The sequence below is a fragment of the Gnatocerus cornutus genome, chromosome 3, assembly GCF_029298725.1.
Source record: "Gnatocerus cornutus isolate USDA-ARS CGAHR chromosome 3, icGnaCorn1.1, whole genome shotgun sequence".
Taxonomy (NCBI): domain Eukaryota; kingdom Metazoa; phylum Arthropoda; class Insecta; order Coleoptera; family Tenebrionidae; genus Gnatocerus; species Gnatocerus cornutus.
Genome location: NC_142235.1, coordinates 1,331,027 through 1,356,074, shown reverse-complemented (window position 1 = coordinate 1,356,074; position 25,048 = coordinate 1,331,027). Strand labels below are relative to the sequence as shown.

The 25,048-nt window shown below is 33.6% G+C and overlaps 2 long non-coding RNA genes across 2 annotated transcripts; both read right to left on the bottom strand.

Annotated features, from left to right (window-relative positions):
- Positions 1-1,838: 1,838 nt before the first annotated feature.
- Positions 1,839-2,461, bottom strand: LOC148176743 (uncharacterized). Its single transcript, XR_015769767.1, has 3 exons — positions 2,232-2,461; positions 2,022-2,164; positions 1,839-1,858 (listed from the first exon to the last, which is right to left on the bottom strand). It is a non-coding gene; the product is annotated as an uncharacterized LOC148176743 (long non-coding RNA).
- A 6,252-nt stretch (positions 2,462-8,713) lies between these two features.
- Positions 8,714-10,918, bottom strand: LOC148176742 (uncharacterized). Its single transcript, XR_015769762.1, has 5 exons — positions 10,682-10,918; positions 9,618-10,612; positions 9,499-9,564; positions 9,346-9,435; positions 8,714-9,293 (listed from the first exon to the last, which is right to left on the bottom strand). It is a non-coding gene; the product is annotated as an uncharacterized LOC148176742 (long non-coding RNA).
- Positions 10,919-25,048: the final 14,130 nt, after the last annotated feature.

The following is a 25,048-nucleotide window of genomic DNA, read 5'->3' as shown; positions in this document are numbered from 1 at the left end:
TCATAAAATCTCTATTTGGTTGTGGAAACTGTATATAGAGGGAAGACCGAAGGTTGAACAGGCCCGGACGCATTTCGTGCAACATTTCGATAGATTTCTCCCAATGAACTTGTTATAAGTTTAAATAACGACAGTTCCGAATCAGATGATAATTTGATTTGAATTTAAAAATGGTCAAGTGTGTGTATATAAATATATGTTTGTTTATTATATTTCATTCAATTTTCTTTTAAATACGATCCTGTTTAAGTACCGACCGATCACGGCGTACGCCTATTTTTATGGTCCCCAACCGCAAGGATTAGTACTGCCCAGTCCTCTCATAATGTGGTCATAAAATTTACTAGGTATATGTCATCTGGGTTTACTTTATTATGTTCTGATTTATCCTAGAAGAAAGTTAGTTTTAATTTGTATTTTTTTCTTATTTTTTTTTATTTTTTTTTTAATTTCCATAATGTAAATGAGGGTTTGAGCAATGACTTTTTTTTTATTTTTCTCTAAACATTTTATATTAGCTATACAGGGTCCGCCAACACTAGTGTCCCGGCCCAAAATCGCTATTAATTATTAGCGATTCACGTTCGGTAGAAGTAACTAATAGATACTTTTGTGTCGCTACGTTGAATTTCTGAAATAACTAGGAATTAAACATTGGCATCATTGTCTATCAAATAAATTTGTCATTCAAATTTGACAATACAACGAGTTGGAATCAACTATTACAAGACAAGCAGTTTCAAAAGGATAAAAACAGAATCGGAAGGAACAAAGTCAGAAATTTATGGTTAAAATCAATTTCGCAAAGCACACCAAAACCTTTAATGACAAACCAAAAACTGTCATTTGGATGACATCTGTTTTACACGATATTACACTAGAAAAATTATACCCTTAGTTACATAGCTCAAAAATAAAAGTTACTAAATTTAGTTACTTCTACCGAACGTGAATCTTTAATATGAAGCTTTAAAAATATTTTTTTTTTATACATGAAGAAGAAACTGAGCGCTACAAACTGATGCGATCAGTTTTAATCTTGTGTTAACCATATGTGAAATAAACGCAAAAAACTACGTTTTTCAAAAATCAAAATGAAATTTAGGGAATTTTGCCATAGTTGGCATTACTAGAATATGAATTTTTGAAATAGACGGCTATGGAAATCTTTAAAACTATTTTAAAACGTCATATTTTGTTTGTCACCTTGTCATTATTAAAAAATGAGTGAAGAAATTGGGTGTACAACTCCTGAAATTCGGGCTTTGGCTGCAAAAACAATGTGCAATTTGCTCCCGACAAAGTCAGCGCCAATATATGAAGAAAAATATGCGCAGTTCGAAGATTGGCGGAAGCAACATCAAATTTCCACAATATCTGAAAACGTCCTTTTGGCATATTTTGAAGTGCAGCGTCAAGTTTTTAACTTTGTGGTCTCTGGACTCACAACTGAGAACGTGCATAAGTGTGCACAACAATGTAGACATATCGAAGTACAAGAAATTACAAGCTCTCCTGAAGAGAACTTCAGAAGGATATCAAGCTAAGAAATCTAAAATCTTAAAAGACTACGAAATCAACAAGTTTATTGCTGAAACTGATAACAAAACATATTTGGCTTTGAAAGTAAGTGCTAATTTACAGTAATTTTACAATTTTGTTACTTGTACTCTTAATTATTATGTATTTCAATGAACAAAATTGCTATTTCAGGTGATTTTGATAATGGACTTTAATAGAGCGTGCCGAAGAAAAGAGTTGACCAATATGTCTCTTGATGACATTAAGTATACCGACGATGCCATTGTCGTGTCGATAACGAAAACTAAAAATAATTTGCCTCGTCAATTTGCCATCACTGAAACAGATTGGATTTAATTAATTAAGGAAAATGCTAGTCTCCGCCCGAAGAATGCAAGTAATAAACGTTTCTTTTTAACATACAAAAATGGACGCTGCTTTAATAATCCAATAGGCATCAACACTATAGGAAAAACAAATTGTGACATTCTTACAATTACCATAATCAGAACTTTTTACTGGGCACTGCTACAGAAGATCTAGTGCCACCCAATTGGCTAACAATGGTGGAGACCTCCTCACCTTGAAACGTCATGGGGGCTGGAAGTCCTCGGCAGTGGCAGAAGCTAATGTTGAAAATACCCTAAAAAAGAAACTTGAAGTCGCACATATGCTCGAACCTCAACAGAAAGCTCGTGAGGTAAACTTACCAAGCTGCAACGTCTATGAATCCACCACAAATCCTGCCGAAATTCAAAAAATTTGCTTTTGTACAAGGAGAATATTCCAGGAGTTTACTCTAAAGACTTCTAATGTTACCGTGAATGTATATAACAATTGCGCATTTAATGGCCCCCACTGCTCCACTTATATTTTAGTTGCGTTTGGTTGTATAATTTAGTTCAGTTGAATGTTTTTTATACGTTTGTTGTTATTTTAAGGTTAGTTATACGCACGTCAAATAAAACCGATGCCAACCTTACAACACAATCTGCACTGTTCAGTACGATACGGAAATTACTCAGTACGACACCGACAGTGAGGTGACATACATATACAGGTGTCCCAGAACTCACGCCTAGCCGAAAAAGGGCGGATGCCGACAGCAATCAGGACGCCAAAAATGCAATTTGTTTTGTCCTGATGTGCATTAAAATTGAGAAATTGCTTAACGAAAATGACCAATCCCAGACGCTCAAGCACAAATAATATTAACGTTGCTAGGTTTCATAATTAAATCCTAAAAAGGAAAATTGATTTGGTCCACTACATTTTTATAACTGACATCTAATGTCAATTTGACAGATAAAAACCACACAATGACGGTTCTAAAAAGAACCCTTTTATTACAACAAGAAACAGAACAAGGCACATGATGTAATGGTTAAATCAAATGCTTGAACAAACCACCATTATTTTGGACACACAGATGAGCTCTTCTAACCAAACTTTGACATGGTACGGGTGCCGGTGATCTGTCGCGAGAATTTTTTGTACAGAAGATTTTCCGATTTCTAACTGGCGTGCCACAGTTCAAATACTTTGCGTGGTGTGTTCATCAACCGCTTTCAAAACGGCTTCTTTATTTTCATCAGTTCTGGCCTGTCTTGGTGCTCCACCAACTTCGCGCCGATCTGTTATAATAACTGATCAGTGTGTCCAGCCCGAGAAACAACACTAAGAATCGTTTTGTTGTCCGGATAATAATCACGACCTGGAAAACGTCCTCGGTACGTTCTTGCTGCTAATACTAATTTCGATAGCACTCTTCAAAAATAAGACGCATTTCGAGGCATTCTGCCGCCGAGTACTCCTGAACCGTTTTAGGACATTTGTTACCACCAAACACCAACTAGGAAACCAGCAAGCGAGGGAAACCAAAAGAAACGCCGTTTCACACTTCACTTGGATTTTCACTGTGTCAGTTGTCCTCCAGGTGTGTCTCTTGTCATTTAACGCTCGTCAACCAGTAGTCTTCAACTCTCTAGTCAATTCCTAAAGTACGCTGAGCCGTTTCTGCATACTAAGTTCAATATGAGTTAGATTTATTGAAGCCTGTCATTCTAACGTCAGTGAAATTTATAGTGGACCAGATTGTTTATACAAAATTCAAAGGAGAAAACTTAAACTGGTTTCTTAGCAACAAGCGAGTGTATCCTCCAGACCATCTCCATGCGGCCTTGTGATTGGTCAACTTTGTCATGTCTTTTCTCAGTTTTTGTTGGAGCTGGAACTTCTTTTTGAGCAATTTGCACATTCGCACCTTTTTCCGATATCCCCAGTTTTCGGCTAGGCATGAATTCTGGGACACCCTGTACAGTAAACCCAGTTGACATATACCTAGTAAATTTAATTTTATGGCCACATTATGAGAGGGCCGGGCAGTACTAACCCTTGCGATTGGAGACCATAAATGAGCACGAAATGAGTGCGGGCCTATTCAACCATCGGTCAACTCTCTACCTAGAACTTTGTCGGCTGCAGTTTACAACACTCAGTTTTATTTCAATAGGTGGTTTGACTTAAGCCATAAAATGTTTACTAGGTATATGTCAACTGAGGTTACTATATAACTGGAGGTAGAAAATCTAGTGGAAGGGGTAAAACTTTTGAAATCGCCATGGAGCCATATTGGAAATAGCAAAATACTGACTGCACTACAACCTTGATATGCAAGTTGTCTACCAACACAAAACACGTATGTACGTTTTAAAACTGCTAAAAATGAACTGAACAGGATACAAAACAAAAATAATGATTTTAGAACGTTTATTAGAACTTCGAAGAATACAAAGCACTAACATATTTTCTATAGATTTACACAATTACACAATTTATTGATGCTTAAAAAGTATAACTTTATGCAATTTTTGACGAACGGTATCAATAAATAATTTAATATTATAATAATATATTTAATAGTTGACAAGAAATTGAGAGTTAAAGAAAATTTCCAGATTTCAGCCGGATATTTTTTTTCAATATTAAAACTGGCTTCATCCATCCGTTGTAAAATACCTTGTGGCACCCCTAAAAAGTTATAAAAGTAAATATATTTGCATCTTTGTTATTATTATTATTATAATTATTATTGTTTCCCTAGACAGGCCAAAGCCCAATTACCAGAAGAAAAAAAAAACAACAAAAAGAAAACCAAAATTACAGAACAAGAAAAAGCAATGTTAACGAGAGAAAAGTGACCGAAAACGACTGGAGAAGTAATAAAATACAACTAAAAATAACTACAAATTGAAATGAAATGAAATAAAATAAAAATATTTCTGGTGTAGACGTCAGACTTTTGTAGATGCGCTTGATCACGCAGTTAGCCTTAAGACTATGGCTAAGCGTTACTCAACTACCGATAGAATCTTATTAAGTTTGCTAAAAAACAGAATTTGTATATGTGATCTGAAACCTTCAATTGATTTGTTCAATATTTCACTTGTGACTTGGCTTATTAAATCCTTAGTTTAAAAGTTCGTTAAAAGGCTTTCCAGGTCAGTAATTTTTGAAATATTTCTGCTACATTTTTGCTTTAATTTTTGGTTTTCTTTTTTAAGCTGGATCAATTTCTCTTGTGTTTCGAAATAAAGTTTTTTGTAATCCTTATTGGCATTACAATACGCATGTTCTATTTTAATCTAAAAAGAAATTGAAAAATTGTATCCATCCAAATTCAAAACACACCTGCTTCAATCGCTCGTCACTGTGCCATTCTGATATTCCCTTTTTCGGTTTTGAACATACGTTTCTATGGGGGGTTAAGCATATATTGAACTCTTGAGCACTGCAGCCTCCACAGGATTTCTTAAAATAACTGCTAAAAAATAGAATTTCTTTTCTAAAAACAAGCAATAACTACACCCTTTCGATCTATTATGACTACTACTGTGCTACCTATGTTTTACCTACACAAAAAATAATATGATCAACATTTCCACTGGCAATTGCTGGAATTAAGCCATTCCAACACGTATTTATCAAAAAACACATTGCAAACCTTTTCATAATTACTGGCAATGCATTCAAGACTAATTTTAGCAGATTATGCAAAAAGATAAAAAGCGCATACTACGTAAACATGCATAAAATCGCAAATTAAAAAAAAAACTTGTTGACTCCAACAAGTAACCCAAAAAATGAAACTTAATGGTCCTTCTTCATTTTTTGACAACGCTGCAGGACTCATATCTATTTAATGTCATCATCACCTATTTGGCTAAAAATAAGGTCGGAACAGAATTTGGTGCGGGTGACCTGGCCAGTTCTGTCACAACATTCCTCTTCAAAGTGTCTTGAGCAAATCTAAAAACCTTTTTTTTTCCACTATATTACAATTTTCCCCTACATTTTTTTGCCACTGATCTATAATCCAAGGTTGAGAAAAGGGTAATCTAAAATAAAATGAAGTGTGTTAGTTTATCGGTCTACCATACATTACGTTTTATATGATGTTACCTGTGAAAACTTCGGTTAGCACTTTTGTCCTAGCAATCTTTAATGTAACAATGTTTTCGCCTCATTTTCAAATGAATTACAATCAGTTAAAAAGTTTTATATACAACTCAATAAACAAAACGGGGTGTACCACAAAACAGCCTCAAAATTCGAAATACCACAAACAAAAAGACACACAAACAGAACACAAAATTATAGGTTAAAAAAAGTCCACTCAACACCAAAATCACTCAAGCACGTTAAAAATTCACTAATAACATCTAATTAGCGCAACTGTCAAAATTGGTAGGATCTATCAAATGTGTATAGCGATACTGTGAAATATACAGGGTGTTAGGTAACGTTACGGCCATAGACTAATGGCTAATTAAGGAAGGCAAACTGTCTCGGAATTCGCAATTAATTTAATTTTTTTCGTTTTAGTTAAAAAGCTACAAGATTTTAAAGTTGACCAATAGAATAGCTTCAAATAATTTTTCAATTTTACAGAAATCTAAGTAACTTTCGGACCAAACGAATAATTTGTCACTTTTCCGTCACATTTGAAGTTTTAAATCAGTGGCGTCAATAAAAGGGAAAAACAATAACGCAATTTTATTCAAAAAACAGACAACAAAGCAACACTACAATAGATGTTCAAAATGGCCACCATCTTGTTGAACACATAATTGTAAACGATGCAACAATGTTACCTTTATTGTACCCAACACATTTTCGTTTGGACGAACTTGAACAAGTACGCCACTGATAAAAAATAAGAACTGTCAGTTTGACGTCAAACAAAAAATTCCCTTCAGTAACTCTGATTCAAATTTTTGTAACCTTATGCAATTTGTTCCCTGATTGGTCACATTCAAAGCCTTCCAGCTCTTAAACGGTTCAAGAAAACCCGAAAAAAACTTCGAAACATTACTTTTCACGGGTGCCTCTGTCACCCCTTTTTCTATGGCCGTAACGTTACCTAACACCCTGTATATGGTTCCCTAATTAGAACAAGAAACCTATTTCCAACATGGCATCCTTGTAAAAACAATATGCAGGGATTTTTCTGTCTCTAGTTATATTTACACCTCACTGCACCGAAAACAGTATCGTGTTAGCACATTTCAAAATTTAGGGAATTTTGCCACAGTTGGAAAATTCGAGCTTTGGCTGCAAACACAATGTGTAGTTTGCTCCCGACAAAGACAGCGCCAATATTTGAAAAAAAATATGCGCGTCAAATAAAACGGATGCCAACCCTACAACACAAAATTGTACTGTTCAGTACGATACGGGAATTACGAAAACAGTATCGTACTAGCTTCAGTTCGAACGTAAAATAAAAAAATACAATTTTTTACTGAAATGCCAATTATATTGGACAAACGAGCGAGCGCGAATTCAAACGTGGCTCTGTGACATTACTATAATTTTGACTTCTTTTATTCCCAAACTAAACACTTTAGATTAGGTCCGTCGTGGACTTTTTGTAGAAAAATTTGTAGTCTATAAAAATGTCTTAGGTGTTTTCCTGCATTTATAACGATATTTGCTACGCAAGCAAAACAAGGATATCTTGCAACGTTTAAGGTCTCTAGTTAAAAACATGTTTTTCAGAAGGGTTTTTAATACGTTTCTTTTTATTAAAAATTACTAGTATTTACAAAAGTTATTATTTTTGGTATTTTCATAATAGTCAATTAATTTATCATAACATTTCAATCATTTAAACGGTGTTTTGGAGTGCATGGCTTATGCGACAATGCTACAATGTAACTCCACTAATAATATAGAAGTGTCCGGAAAGTAGCGCACCACCGTGAAACTGTATCATCGGACAATGCCATAGATCACCGGAAAAATGTTAAAAAAATCAGTGTCTTCAATTTTTCGAGATATGTGGGATTGAAGAGTAAAAGTTTAATACAAAAATTAACGATTTCTTTGCAACAATTTTACGTTCAAATACATTTGTTACCTAAAGGGCATTTTGCGCTAAGGCATGGTGTAAAAAAAATCGGAAAAATCTTGTACGAAATACCTGAAAACTGTTAACAAAACTTTGGAATCAACAATCTCGATCAGTGTTTCATCGTTCACATGAAATCATTGTTACATTACTCATTCATGAACCGATCTGACTAACGCCAACAAAACAGCAATAACGACAGTATGGCTTTAAATCTGGTGTTTAATCACCATTAAACAAGGATTTTTGGGATTGTTGCGACAATGCATGGACAAAACAACAACAATTGCATAAAACCCGTCATCAGCAATAGTGACACAACTGCATTATTAAATGACACAACTGGGTCAAGTGTGACATAAGTAGGTTACCTAGTCAGCAACGACCAAACAACAGCCATGTCAACAAGGGATGAAGTCAGTCATGTTGTACATTGTAATAACAAGCAAGTTTAGAACCACTGACATGGAAAGTTAAACTTAAGATGTATACAGGGTGTCCCAGAACTAGCGCCCCAGAGAGCAAGGGAGGGAACACTCTACCTATCTCTGACGAGATAAAACAACTGGAAATTTAAATCATTGGGGGAACAGTTCAGCAATGTTGCCATTTTCCTAATTTTCTTTTGGTCCTCCTGTGAAAATAGATTTTTTTTATACTCTGGGGATCACCCAATTGGTGGTGCGCCATTTTTCGAACACTCTGTATTTAAAAATAAAAAATCTTATAATATTAAAGTTTTTAATAACAATAATATTAGACAAAATTAAAATGCGTAGGTTCAACATTGTTTAATAACTTATTTAGTTAATTTAATACTAGGTAGGTTATCTACAGGTAAATGTGCAAAATTATTTACAACACAGAAAAATTAGCTATTCAACTATCCGTAATGGGTATTATACCATATGAGCAAAAAAACTTTAGATAAAGGATGGCTGTCTACAAACTTTTGTTTTGGAAACGTATGTCGGCTTTTGTTGTCATACCCAATCATATGTGTTTGAATGTTTGATGTCTTCGGCTCTTTGAACTTCTTGTTCTGCCAGAACCATTGCCACGCTCCCGATTTCTTCAAATAACTGCACACTAATCCATACCATAATAAAATAATCACCATCCAAAGATGCCATGCCGGGAACTGTCAAATTTTGACGGCTTAGTTTAGACAATCAACGACAAATTCATTTGTTTTTCATGGCCTCCTATTATCTAAAGTTTTGTTGCTCATACGGTACGTACAAATCTAATAAGTAATAACAAAGAAAGATATTTGGGAAAATAGACAATTGCCTTGTGAAAGTTCTGTTAGTGTAATACAAAATCCTAGAAAAATGGTCAATTGATTCCACCAGGCAACCTAAAAATTAATTCATTACGTTATGGAGTTAACTTAGTTTTTAATTTCTTACTTCATATTAAAGTCAGGGAATTTGGTGTTGAACAAGCTGGAATCCACAGACGGCAACAGAGGAACAGTCATAACAAATCTTTGGGATGTTCTAAACAAATTGAAAATATTGTTAAATCGTTATTGAAATTTACAAAATAAAGTGAAAACTCACCTAAGCTTTGTTTTTACTTACAAAAGCATAAATGCAAAGAAGAATTTTGGTTAGTTTAGTTTTCATCTGTGAAAGGAAAAAAATTGTGGAACTTAATATGTTAAAAGTTGTTAACTTACCAAACTGCTTGATATTGTCGTTCGACGAAATTGAGTATCAGATTTATAGAAGTCAGTTGAGAAAATAAACTTGAAAATTAGGCATTTTATTGCAAATTTTTATTTATGTATTACTTTTTATCGTATTTAATTTGTAAAAATACACATCCTTAACCTCAGTAAGTAAGAAAAGGACTAAATTGTCAACAATAGTGTTAAGCAAGTGGTAGTAATTCAAATCTTAAAAAAAAAAAATCTTCAGCGCTTCTTGTGAGCACTGAAATACCATAAAAGTCAAGTTTCAGTTTGAGTATTTGGAAAAATTATGAAATCAAGTAATTTCGTGAAACAAAATTTCTATTGGTGTATGAAAATCATGCCTTGTTATGGCGTTGACACATCATTTATAGATAGCAGAACCTAGGAGGATGATGATGAGCTGCAAGAAATAAGCTAAAAACAGTGGAAGGGGATTTGCCCAGGGCGCATCAATTTCTCAGAGCTCATCCTGGGTTCTGCGATTTGTATGACCTAGATCAGAACAAAAGACAACGTTGAACGTTTTGTTTTTAGAATGTTTTGTTTTAAGTTCATCTGTGCTGCCATTGAATAATGGTGTCAAATAAGTGATGTTTTTCATACTCCTTTCTGTCATAAGCAAATTGTTATGTCTAATCAAATTTTTAATTTTTTGAGTCTTGATTGGTCTACAGCTAAACCGTTTTCACATATTGTTTGACCTTTGGTGTAAACAATTTTTTACATACTTATGGTGCTTTATTTGCATAATACCCTGTATAGTTTATTACATTCCTATAGGTAATAAGAAGTTGGGTAACTCCACTATGTTAATTTCATATTAAATTTAAACAAGCTAAAGATTAGATAGAATTTCTAATAATAGAACACTAAAATTTGTATTTAAGACAATAAAGTTACAATGCCAGTTTCTTCTCTTTCACGAGCGTAAAAAATTGGCAAATGACCAAAATTATCTTCCACATCTTTTTCAGATCCTGCAGATATTAATAGTTGCACTGTTCGAGTTGTGGCACTTTTACAGGCATAATGAATTGGCAACTCACCCTCTTTGTCGGGGATGTTCAAGTCAGCACCATTTTTTATCAATAGTTCAACTGTTTCAAATGCGCCACTTTTACAAGCATAATGCATTGGCAACAAGCCATTAAAATCGGTAACATTTAATTTAATGTTTTTTTGTATTAAAAATTGTACTATTGAATATCCGTACCGATAATTAGCACAAGCATAATGAATTGGTAATACACCCATTTTATCGGGGCTATTAACTTCTGCACCGTTCTTTACCAAAAGTTGAACTGTTTCAAATTCACTATTTTTGCAAGCATAATGGATTGGCAACAAGCCATTAGAGTCGGCCACATTTAATTTGACGTCATTCTGTATCAAAAATTGTACTATTGAAGACCCATACCAAAAATAATTTGCACTAGCACAATGAATTGGTAACACACCCTCGTTATCTGGAATGTTGACGTCAACACCGTTCTTTACCAAAAGTTGAACGGTTTCAAGTTCGCTATTATTACAAGCATAATGAATTGGTAATAAACCATTAGAGTCGGGAACATTTAATGCAACATCTATTTGTATTAAAAATTGTATTATTGAAAACCCATACCGATAATTTCCGCAAGCATAATGAATTGGTAACACACTCTTTCTATCAGGAATGTTAACGTCTGCACCGTTCTTTACCAAAAATTCAACTGTTTTAAATTCGCCAAATTCACAAGCATAATGAGTTGGTAACAAACCATTAAAGTCGGCAACATTTAATTTGACGTTCTTCTGTATTAAAAAATCTACTATTGGATACCCATACCGATAATTAGCACAAGCATAATGGATTGGTAGCACTCCCTTTTTATCGGGGATGTTAACGCCTGCATCGTTGTTTACCAATAGTTCAACAGTTACCAATTTGCCACTTTTACAAACGTAATGGATTGGAAACACACCCTCTTTATCGGGGATTTTAACGTCTGCACCTTTCTTTACCAGTAGTTCAACTGTTTCAAATTTGCCACTTTTACAAGCATAATGAATTGGAAAAACATCCTCTTTGTCGGGGATGTTAACGTCTGCACCTTTCTTTACCAATAACTCAATAAGTTCAAATTTGCGACTTTTACCAACATAATGAATTGGTAACTCACCTTCTTTGTCGGGAATGTTAGCATCTGCACCATTTTTTACCAATAGTTCAACAATTTCAAATTTGCCATTTTTACAAGCATAATGAATCGGTCTTTCATTTTCTTTGTCGGGCTTGTTAACATCTGCACCTTTCTTTACCAATAATTCAACAAGTTTAAATTTTTTACTTTTACAAACGTAATGAATTGGTAACTCACCCTCTTTGTCGGGAATGTTTAAGTCTGCACCTTTCTTTACCAATAGTTCAACAATTTCAAATTTACCTTTTTTACCAACATAATGAATTGGCAACTCACCCCCTTTGTCGGGAATGGTAAAGTCTGCACCGTTATTTACCAATAGTTTAACAGTTTCAAATGCGCCACTTTTACAAGCATAATGAATTGGTAAGATATTGTCGCCATCTGAGATGTTTACATCAGTGCCGTTCTTTGCTAATAGATCAGCTAATTCAAAGTTCCCATTTTTACAAGCATAATGGATTGGTAACATTCCAAAAGTGTCTTTAATGTTGGGATTTGCTCCGACGTCGGTCAGTAACTCTACAACTTGAACATTGTTTTTCTCGCAAGCATAATGGAGTGGTGCTTTACCTTGAGAACTTTGCAAGTTTAGCAGATACGTAAAAGTTTGTTTATCTTGACAACGAAATACTTCAAAAAATGTAGCAAAATTTTCGATTAAAATATGATGATATTCTTTTTCTAGCATTAATTTTGATAAAACAGTGCGTGATTTACAAATCATTAGAAGTGATAATAAACTTGCTAAATCAATTTGCTCAAATTTTGAAGTTAAAGTATCGGAAGTTTTTATGAACTCAAAAAGTAGTAAATTGTCCGTTTTAGCTGCGTAATACAAAAGTGTCGGTAAAAACTCACAATTAAAATCATTAGTATTGTGGTCAAAAAATTTAATGAGAAAAGGAAAAAATAAAAGCAAACGAATTTTAGAAAAATCGATTGATTTCATAGTGGCGAATTTTGATTTAATATTGCTATATTTTAATGTTTTGAAATTTTGTTCTGCCATCCTTAGGGTATAATAAAACTTTTCATCATTTTTAAATTTAAAAACTGGGCAACTTTTATTATATGTGCAAGACAAACGCAAGAGGTCTCGATCAATAGTATCTTTGATGTTTAATTCTTCTACAGTGCATTGCTCTAACAACGAGAAATTTTTACACAATATCGCTATAAACGGCTTTAAATTTTCAGTTAACATTAAATCTAAAAAAAATCGAATGTTATTATATTTATCATCACGAACGAATGATTTGGAGTATACAATTTTTGGATTATGATGAAAAAGATACAAAGCTGCAAAATATTCACCATAAGAATTGTGAGTAAATTCGATTTTGTCTTTATCCTTAACTTGTTTAATGAAGCCTACATCATCTCCTTTGTTTTCAATGTCTTTAATGAAGCTTTTAATGTTTGTTTCTTTCATTGTAATTGACCAGAAAGGTTTTAAATAAACCTTGTAAGCAATGTTTGTGTAGCATTTTGTTTTATTTTTCTTTTCAATATGGCATTTTTCACTATTTAAAACTGTTTGATTCTGTTTTTCTCTGAAATATACGTTGAATTTTTCGTCAATAAAATATTGATATAAGGTTAAAATTGTAAACATCCCGCTTACCAGTTTCGAATATTTTTGTTTGTCTTGTATTATCAATTCTGTTAACATATAAATTTGCAACGGAATGCCTAAAATATCGTTATTAGAATATGTCTTAACATTTAACTTAATATTTTCGACAACTTCGTTTAAATCTGTTACAATTTTACCCAAACGCCTTTGAATGTACGCTTCTTGTTCTTGTTCATCAAACTGCTTCAGATCTCGAGCAAAAACACCAAATTCTTCTTCTAATCGAGATTTTAAGTTATGCCGTGAAGTCAGCCACTGTTTGAAACCATATTTTGAATGTATAGTCCTAATCGCCGCGAAAATAAGTGGCAGTTTGCCTTCGGACACTTCGTCAAGTCCATCCCAAATAATTCGAATTTGTTTCTTCTTAGCAAAAAGGTCAAAAATTGTTTTACTATCTTCGTCAAGTTTGTCAGTTAAAATTGAGTCCATAAGTTGTTTCACATTTGATTTTTCGTAGAGTTGACCATAATTTCGTGCATAAACGACGACTGTCCGTACATTAGAAAGGCAACTGTTTTTCAAACTCTTTGCCAATGTGCTTTTTCCCATTCCAGGGTTAGCACATATAAGATTGATCATGTTTTCAGACTGACCAAACATTTCAGATTCCAGATTTACGTCATTTTCATTTTCTAGTTGAAATTCTCTTAGTTTATTGATTTGTTCCTTAAAACAATTTTTTGTACGAACCCATTCTAATCTCCTTTCATCCAAATATTTTAGATAGTAAATTTGATTGAACTGATTTTTCGAGCAGATTTGCAAAAACTGTTGATTAGAAATTTCATGTGAACTATAATAAACCCCGCCATTGATTTCATCATTTTGTGATGTTTGGATTTCAGTTATTTTCACTTTTTGAAGTGTCTCCTTAAGCCATTTGGCGTCTTTCACGTTTGAAAGTATTACAAGATCGTTTTCGTTTATCTGTTTCAGAAATTGCATGTCTATTAAAATTGTTGTCAACTTTCTTTCTATATGACAGGTCGGTAAATTTTCTTTTTGATTTCCAATGGGGAAGGGTGCATTTACCATTTTAAGAAGATCATTAACAGTAATTCTTTTGTCAATATCTTCGCTTAATTTAGTCAAATGTTTAATTTTAGTTTCTTGTTGACCTTCCACTGAATAGGTAAATGTGTTTAAAAGTTTTTCGTAAATCTCATTCTGTGATCTCAAATCACACAAACTTTGAAACTTTGACGACATTTCTATATTATCAGATGATCCGTCACCCAAAACTATCAAGTTTTTGACTTCACACATAGTCATCGCTTTAGTTATTCGTGGATCTTCTTGGACAATTAAAGGGCATTTTTCCAGTAACCATAAAATCCGACTTATTGTCGTATGTTCGTCGCAAAGGTCGTTTGTTCGTAAAGACTTATAAAACTCATAATTTTCCTTCTTTACTTCCTTCATAACGTCCAACCAAAGATCCTTTACTATTTCATAGTTGTCACGATTGAGATAAGTATAATCAAATTTTGCAATGGCATCTCGAAGTATTTTCTCTTTATTACAAATTTGATGGGTAGAAACTCTCAAAGGTTGAATAAACGGTGCCGCAATACAAAGGAAAAGTTCTTTTTTGATCCAGGATTGGTCAAGTTTCTTATTTTGACTTTTGTTTAAACTCCACTTTGTAATAAAATCAATATATTTAACCACACTAATTTCATCACCCCCAAGCTCTTGTTTAATTGTAAGTGACATAAACTCTTTCAGAGTCTTTATATCTGCTTGGTTTGTACATAGTAGAAAGTTTTGAAAAAAGTGTGTGTCTTCATCGGCGGTAAATTTATAGGAATTTTTTGTAGGAGATGTTTGAAGCAAACATTGTTCGATGTTTGATACCTCAGCACAAATTTCTTCGTTGTTACAATGAAATCTGATTCCATTTTCAACTGTTGATTTACAATTTGTAAATAATATAATTTTAGTATTTTCTAACGACTTTGTTTGTTTAAAGTTTTGAAGACATTTGGCAACACTAAAATTTCCATTTGTCATTAAATCTTCGACTTGTAACATTTTGTTGTCTTCGGTATGTTTTATTTGAACAGCATAAGTAACGACTTCCTGATTAAAATATTTAACTTGCACAACTACGTCGTTAAATAATCCAAAATTGTTCTCATTCGATGACAAGTTAAAATCTTCGACGTTTTTGTCGAGAACCAGTTTTAAGATTAAATACGCAATATACAAATGTTGATATTCTTTCGGATGCTCATTTGTTTCATCGATTGTATCAAAAACCTACGAAGATAGTCTATATTAGAGATTAGTAAGTTAGTTTAGGTGAATTTAGTATAAAATGATGATTGTCTTACTTATTTGTCTGATGTTATACATTTGATGACAATTTGAGTAAGTAGTAGTTAAAAAAATATACCTTTTTTAAAAAGAATTGATTTTTAATTTGTTTTGTTTTGTAAACAAGGACTTTGAACAATTTCTAGATATACAGACTGATTCACCTAACATGTCGACCCTGACGACTATCAAATGTAAGCAAAAATACTATTTTTGTGAATAACTTGATACCTTTCGTTGGCTTTATTCAGCATGAAATTTGTACCCTCCTACCAACAATGTCATTATTTGACAAGTAATTTTTGTAAATCTCAAAAATCTCAAAACATTTTGCAGATCTTGCAAAATGCTTTCTAATAATGAACGATTTCTGGTGAGTTCAAGAAGAATGCAGCAGCGGCGAATGTGTTATCATAAACGGTAAAAAACAGAACTTCACCAAAACTCGCCAAAACAAAAAAGAAATAGAGAACGGACGACCACGAATGCCAAAAACGAAATTATGGTTATTGAAACTGTCGATAATAATAATCATATTATCTGACTTTTTCAAAGGATGTCCAAGATGTGAAAGAAAAAGTTTATGGATCAAGTAACATATGAAAAATGTATTACTGGTTGCAACTTCTGTTCGTCAGGGTTGTAGTGTTACGTGAATCAATCTGTGTATAATATAGTGTACTTATTAGTATTTTAACTTACCGTTGCTGTAGTGATATTTTTGTTCTCTGTAGTAGAAAACAGAAGATCCAGCTTAAGATCCGTTTTACCTCTTATATTTTCAGGATAAGATGCCTCACTTTTCTGAAAAAAAAAAAGAATAAGTTCTATTTTTATTTGAACTGTCATTTTACATAAAAGTAATAAAAAAAACTAGTTTTTTATTTATTGTTATTATTATGTTCTGAAGGACAAACGATGTTAGGTATCAATTTTAATTTGTTTACCTACCTCATTTAGCGGTTCGAAATTGTCTATTTCACTACTTAGAGTTGTATTTTCTTGATTCTGCAAAAGTAAAAAAATAAAATTTTGTCTATTAAATTTTTTTTTTTTAAAGTACAACAAAAATTCTATTTTGACGCCAAAAATAAAAAGCGAGAATTGTTTTGCCTAAGAGCAAAAATGATACCAATTGTTTCTTTTCGTTCTCGACCTTTTGGCAACACATCTGAAGCCGCCTCAGTTACGCCTTCTTGAAATGCACAGCTATTATTATTTGCCAGACATTGCAAATTATAGACACAGGTACCAAAAATGCAAAAGTTACAGTTAATAACGTTTGTTTGAGAATGAATTTTTCATCTGTGAATTTGACAGCGCGCCAACTCAATCAGTCTTTAACCTTATTACATTAAAAATTATTAATGTTTTATTTTAATAATTGACGCTTTCAGAAAAATATAAAACAAGACTCGTCACTAAAATGTCAGTACAGTCTCGGAGCCAATACGCTTCTCGAAAGTAATAAAACATTTTTGTTGTTCTGATGTAAATAGTTATTACAGCTCCGTAAAGCGAGTTTTTTATTAAAAATCCACCAACACAGGGATCTCACGTTACAACTGGCAATACTGCCTAGGGAGAAAAACAAATGTTAAACTAATTATATTTTTGAAAATTAGTGACTGTTTTTCGTTAGAAATGCCATTTTAATGCCATAGAGTAGAAAGGTCCATGCATGAGCGGCGCGACCGAATCAAAATGTGAAGTTTTGTAAGACAGTTCTTATACTCAAAATTTAGCTTTATTATCAATAGATGCACGACTTATTTACAAGTGAATGTGTATCATGAAGAAAAAGTATCAAAAAACCGAAATAACAAACTTGTTATCCATGTTTGGCAGCGGTGTAACACGAGTCGCCCATGTGCAAAAAATCATTGGAAAATCATTAGTACATCGGAGGCAATCAATAGGAAACCAGGAAAAGTCAGACGAAATCTAAAGGAAATCAGGGGAAATTAGCGAGGAAATAGGATGAAGTTAAGTGTATGCCATTTTTGAAAAGTATTAACCTCTGACAAGTCATGTTATCAATGAGAAATCACTAGACAATAAGGAAAAATCATTATGCTATTAACATATTAAGATATTAAGATATCAATAGGAAATCAGAGAATATTTCACCAACTTCAGTTAACGTTTATTAATCAAATAGAACCACAAATAAACTAACTGGGCAAAGTTGGTCGGTTAAATCAAAGTTAATTCAATTTTTTGTGCAATGGATCCATTTTCTGTTTTGTAAATCTCAACTTGTATACAGGGTGTCCCCGAACTCATGCCTAGCCGAAAACCGGGCATATCGGGAAAAGCTGTGAATGTGTAAATTGCTGAAAAAAAAGTTTCAACTCCAACAGAAACTGAGAAAAGACATGACAAAGTTGACCAATCACAAGACCGAGTGGGAATGGTCTGGAGGATACACTCGCGTGTTGCTAAGAGACCAGTTTAAATTTTCTACTTTGAATTTTGTATAAATAATTTGATCCACTGTAAACTTAATTGACGTTAGAATGACAGACTTCAATAAATCAGTTAACTTTTTGAACTTAGTGTGCAGAAACGGCTCAGCGTACTTTAGGGATTGACTAGAGGGTTGAAGATCACTGGTTGACGAGCGATGAATGACAAGTGACAAGGCGGCAGGAGAATTGACACAGTGGAAAGCTAAGTGGAGTGTGTCAACGGCGTTTCTTTCGGTTTCCCTCACTTGCTGATTTCCTAGTTGGTGTTTGGTATTAACAAATATTTTAAACGGCTCAGGATGTACTCGGCGAGAGAATGTCTTGAAATGTGTCTTATTTTTGGAGAGTGCGATAGAAATTCGGCTTTAATAGCAAGAACGTATCGAGAACGTTTTCCAAGTCCGGTCAACAAAACGTGTTATTTTTTTTTGATAGACAGACTGGTCAGATATTACCAGATTGGCGCGACGTTGGTGAAACACCAAGTCAAGCCAGAACTGCTGGAAATGAAGAAGCCGCTTTGGCAGCAGTTGATGAAGACCCCACGCAAAGAATCCGAAGTGTGGCACGCTAGTTAGACATCGGACGATCTGCTGTACAAAGAATTCTCGCGACTGATCACAGGCACCCGTACCAGAGTTCAACATTTACTCCCTTAGGATTATCCGGTCAGAAGAGATTTTTGCGAATGGCTTATCAACGAAAGCCGCTGAGTTCTTCCTCTGGGGTCATCTCAAATATATTATTTATGTAGTGCTGCTAAATACTGAATCGGAGCTCAGACAACGCATTCAGGGAGCTGTGGATGGCATCACGCATGAAATGATTGAAAATTCATGTTGAAGTTTGGTTAGAAGAGGTCATCTGTGTGTCCAAAATAATGGTGGTTTCTTCGAGTATTTGATGTAACTGTTACACCATGTGCCATGTTCTGTTTCTTGTTGTAATGTAAGATATGGGGTACCCCGTACACTAAAACCACCTAATAGACATAATGTGAGGTCAATGAAATCGATGAACTGTCGTACGATCAGACGATGCAATTCAGCAATAGGAAATGCAACGTCTTGATTTGAGGGGGTTCATCGGCTCCTTGACCAATGGAGTTTTGTAAGTGAGAGTCAGTGGTTAGTTGGTGTTGAAGGTGGTTGTTGGTGTCGGGGGTGCCCAGAAGGCTAAGGGCCAGATCGGCACGAGAATACCCCTCAACAATGTAAGTAGGCTAAGAGTAGAATAAACTAGTAAATGAAACTAAGCGTCTGAATATATACCCCACACCCTGATCTTACATAATAAAAGGTTTTTTAGAACTGCCATTGTGGTGGTTTTCATTTGTCAAATTGACATTAGACCTCGGTTAAAAAAATGTTGTAGACCAAATCAATTTATCCAGTTTAAGATTAAATTATGAAGCCTAGCAACATTAATATTATGTGTGCTTTCGCTTCTGGGATTGGTCATTTTCGTTAAGCAATTTCTCAATTTTGATGCGCATCAGGACAAAACAAATTGCATTTTTGGCGTCCTGATTGCTGTCGGCATCCGCCCTTTTTCGGCTAGGCGTGAGTTCTGGGACATCCAGTATAATAAACACACATATTTTATTTGTATTACAAGCTTTGTAGGCATAGATTTACAACACAACTGCAAATATTCCACCTTTCGCACTATCGATCTCCAAAGACCTCGGTCTGTATTAAGTAGGCAGCTTTTACCATGACGTACCTGACTTTTAGAGTCAAATATTATCTTATTGCACTCATAATGTGGAGGGTGTAAACAGGCTATTGTGTCCGAAAATTAAAATTTACGACATCTTCAAGTAGGTAGAAAAATGTGGACCCGTGCCTCTTCTAGGTGTTATTATTTTAGAAATCTTTGAAATCCGTCCGTCTTCGTTTCATCGGTTCGGGTATAAAAAAAGTAACCTCAGTTGACATATACCTAGTAAACATTTTATGGCTTAAGTCAAACCACCCATAGAAATAAAACTGGGTGTTGTACACTGCAGCCGACAAAGTTCTAGGTAGAGAGTTAACCGATGGTTGAATAGGCCCGCATTCATTTCGTGCTCATTTATGGTCCCCAATCGCAAGGATTAGTATTGCCCGGCCCTCTCATAATGTGGCCATAAAATTTACTAGGTATATGTCAACTGAGTTTACTATAAGCACGAGGTGTGTGGGCAAAAACCGTCGTGCTTTTTCAGTGTCGTTCGTGCTATTTTGCTTTCAACAGTCTTTTGCTGCTGCCTATCTCAACTCTTCTATAATAATAGTTTAACTGGCCAACAGTCACTCGTTTTATTAACTCTTTCGTCCATAATTTAGAATAATCCGAGTCCGTTTCAGAAAATGTCAAGCGTATTAATTGAATATGTACTCATTATTTAATTTGATTTCGGGAATCATCAGCTGTGATTCAAATTAATCACTTTAATTTTTGAAAAACGAATATTTAACCCACTCGTCAAATTAATTGATTATTTAATTAATTAAACAAATAAATAATCGTTTATCTAATTAATTTACACTTTCACTTTTAGCAACTAATTAATACCCCATTAAAACCAATTAAAAGGTCATTAGGCTAATTAACCGACTAATTAATTAATTTGATTAGCCTTTAATCACTAATGGATTCTCTTACTACTAGCTCTTTTTATATTTTCCGAAATTTATTGATTAATTTTTTTTATAATTTGGTTACATTTCACTTTAATCAAGTTAATAAATAAATCTCGTTAATCTGAAGTAAAAGAAATCAACGCATTCTGAAATTATAACAATTGATATTTTCTGGAATTTTTAAAAACATGTAGGAAGCCACCGCGCCGCTACTGACAACACTATGATTCTGTTTATCGCTTCAAAACCGACCAAAAATTACCGAAGGTGTGTGCCGCCGTCCGGCATCGTTCTTCTTTAATTAAACTGTCGGTTCAACACGACGCTAGATTAGAAATGCGGGTACCATAAATAAGTTTTGTAGCCGAAGGGATAGTTTACTACTGAAGCTTTTCCACAAACACACAAAATTTTAAATTTGCCTGAAACAAGATTTTTCTCTTTCATTCAAACTGAACGTAGCTTTGAGGATAATCATTTCAAAATTTTGAACTTTATATCTGATGAATTAGGATTTTAAATTGTTTTATAATAGTTTAGGTAATAAATATTTGTCTTTATCTTTATTTTTTAAGGAGATCTCGAACAAATTTCAATATAAGGCAAATTCAATGTACTTTTCCAAACACGATTACTCGAAAATTACTTGAATCTGTTCAACGTGCACTATGTTAAATGCTATATACAATTTTTGTAAAGTGAATATTTAATGACTTTTTGATTAATTAAATACGAAAACTTGGCTGAAAGCGAAATAATTTTTAGCATTTCACATGCGTAGACTTTTCAAAATTCACACATACGTATTTTAAGAACAACCAGACAGTAGTATAAAAGACTGAAAAATTTCTCGTAATTTAAAGGTTTTAAAAGATAGATCAATCACTAAGACAACAGAATATAATTATTATTTATAATTTAATTATTTATAATTATTATGTTCACTATTTTTTGTTACATTTGCAAAAATCTTGGACAAAATTCGAAGATCTCATTATATCTATTAATTCTTGAATTTTTGCAATTACACAAATCCCACCTTTTCGGGAAAAATTTAATTTATTTATGAAGATAAACATTAAATAATAATAATAATGAGATATTGTAATTATTAAGTTTCATAGGTGTAATTTGTAAAGTGTCGGACTCTACTATCAAAGTATTTAAGATTTACTGGCCATGGGCAATAATAATTTGGCCATCAGTGCAGTCAAAACTATTAGCTATTGTCCTGGCCACAAGATGATGGAAATAATAATCTAAACTACTCAGGCTGGGGTTTTAAGAAGTAGTTTTTATTTATGGTTTTATTACCGTAGTAAGCAGACTGACCGTGGGTAACTCACTAAAAGAGTGCCGTCTACAAATAATGAGGGTTGAAGGGAGATGCTACATTTGACGTTTGGATGTTTAAAATGTTTCATATAATTTTTCCTTTACGCAGAATTTTGATACAGAATTTACCGTTACAGTTTGTTAGATATCCCCCTAAAAATAAAAAAGTTCTTTGTTATTTTTTGTTTTTTTTCGATTTTAAGAACACAGCTTGATAATATTAAAGTTTTAATTAAAAATTTATTTATATTAAATTAAACAAAAAATATTATTCCTTTGTCATTTTTTTGTAAAATTAAAAATACCGGAATCCAGAGACTTACTCTATACATATTATCTTATCAGCAGTGTTTATACAGGGTCCGGCAACACTTGTGTCCACCCCCAAAATAGTCTTTAATTTTAAAGTTACAATTTTGAAAATTTGCACGCGCGCATAGCTGACAAAGATCTAGAAGCTGACGCAAAAATTTGTCTTTTATCACGGTTTGGTTGGCGTCGCGACGCTTAAGAAGTATAATTTTTAGCGACTTTTGAGTTGTTGTGGAAATATTCGCGAATTCAATTTTTTTTCAACATAACAGTGATATAAAAATCTGAGTTTTTATTTTAAATCTAATGCAAATTGTCTTCAAAATTTGCGAAAAAAACTCTGTTTTATCAAGTTAGTTTTTAAATTTATGACAGTGCAGTGGCAAACTACGTTTACACCAAAATTTCACAAGTCACTTTATTCACTTTTACAAAGGTTAATTTTGATTAACACGGGCATGTTGCACTTTATGGACACCAGAAATCGTTAATTAACATCGACAAAGCGACAATTTCACTAATTAAGACTTTTGTTACAATCTAAAGCGGGCCAAAGGACAGATGTCATTTGTGACACAAGATGTTGACAGATGGGTGTAAACGTAGTTCCCAACTTTGACGTAATGAAATTGAAAACTAACTTGATAAAACAGCATTTTTTTCTCAAATTTTGAAGACAATTTGCATTGAATCTAAAATAACAACTGAGATATTTTTAACACATTTATATTCAAAAAAAATTAAATTAGGGGTTGATATCACAAACCCTTACAATTAAATAAAAATTACATTTTTAAGGCGTCGCGACGCCAAAACTATTGGTGATAAAAAACAAATTTTTGCGTCAGCTTCTAGAGCTTTGTCAACTGTGAGCGTACGCAAATTTTCAAAATTTTATCTTTAAAATTAAAGACGATTTTGGGGGTGGACACAAGTGTTGCCGGACCCTGTATAGTAACCTCAGTTGACATATACCTTGTAAACATTTTATGGCTTAAGTCAAACCACCCATAGAAATAAAACTGGGTGTTGTAAACTGCAGCCGACAAAGTTCTAGGTAGAGAGTTGACCGATGGTTGAATAAGCCCGCATTCATTTCGTGCTCATTTATGGTCTCCAATCGCAAGGATTAGTACTGCCCGGCCCTCTCATAATGTGGCCATAAAATTTACTAGGTATATGTCAACTGAGTTTACTATACGTTTGCTAAGCAACTAAGACCTATCTGCATTTTCACCAAGTTCACCGTGCAACAAAAACTTATCTGGCAGATTTCAAGAATTCAATTTTATATCTGTCATTTTTCTTTGGTTGGACAACGTTGTGATTACTTGTGTACGGATTTATTGTTTGTTAATTTTTTGTTAAGCAGAGTTGTTTCAAGGTAAATTAAAATTATTTCAAAAAATGCCATTTTCAATTTATACAATTAACACATACTCATGTGAGGGACAATGAGAGCACGGATTGTGGTATTCAGGAAAACATGGAAAGTAAAGAGCTAGAGAAAAAAAATTATTATGGAAACTTAAGAAAAGGAAGACGTTACGGCACATCTTTAAGTGAACGAAACAAAAAGAAGCAAACTGCAATGCGAGCTCAGCACTATGTCAAAGGGGCATGTAAAGAAAAACTGCAGAAATTGTGTAGGGAAAGACAACAATGTGAAATAAATGAAGAGTTTTGTATGTTAAATTATGATCATAATAATAAGAATTTGACTTCATTTTTCTTCTTTTTTTACTTAGTTAATTGCCAGGAAGTGCAACTTGCAGAAGTACAAATTAAATACTTTGAGCCTTGACACACTTTTATGTCAGCCGATTCTTTTCATCATTCTGTGGAAGTTTAGCTTCGACAAATAATAGTTATTTTTGTATTAAGTGCGCAAAATGAGTGTTTTTTTAATGGCGCTTAAGAATGCTAATTTTGGTCGAGACCGATAGGTCGAGACCGTAAAGGCATTCGAAAACGCCATAAAAACACGAATGAGCCACGAAATACAAACAATATTTTTTCTACAACCGCTAGTAATCGAATAAAACTTCTCCTGTAAAAACAAATTGCGGAAATTAGAGTTACCAGCGTCGCGCGTATCTAGGGAAATGCACTTGTTGTTTACATAAACAAAAAACCGTTTTTTGGCGTTTTTCCAATTTTGGAGTGCAAACAATGGATTTTACTAGCGAAGACGACGATGTGGAAGCAGTTGCTGCTGCTGCGATATCCAATCTTCTTCCTGGTAAATCAAAATCCATGTAGGAGAAAGCCTACATGCAATTTCCAGAATAGTGCACGAAGAAAAACGTATTGCAAGTTACAGAAAACGTATTACTATCATATTTAGAAGAGAAGTCCAGGAACGTAAAACCACCAACTTTATAGAGTACTTTTTCTATGATGGAAGCCACTCTGAATGTCAAAAAAAACATTGACGTCAAAAAATTCTCGAAGTAAGTGGCGCTGGTCGTCGAGAAGAACTGATGAAAATGACTGATGATGGCATTCAAGATGTCGGGACCGT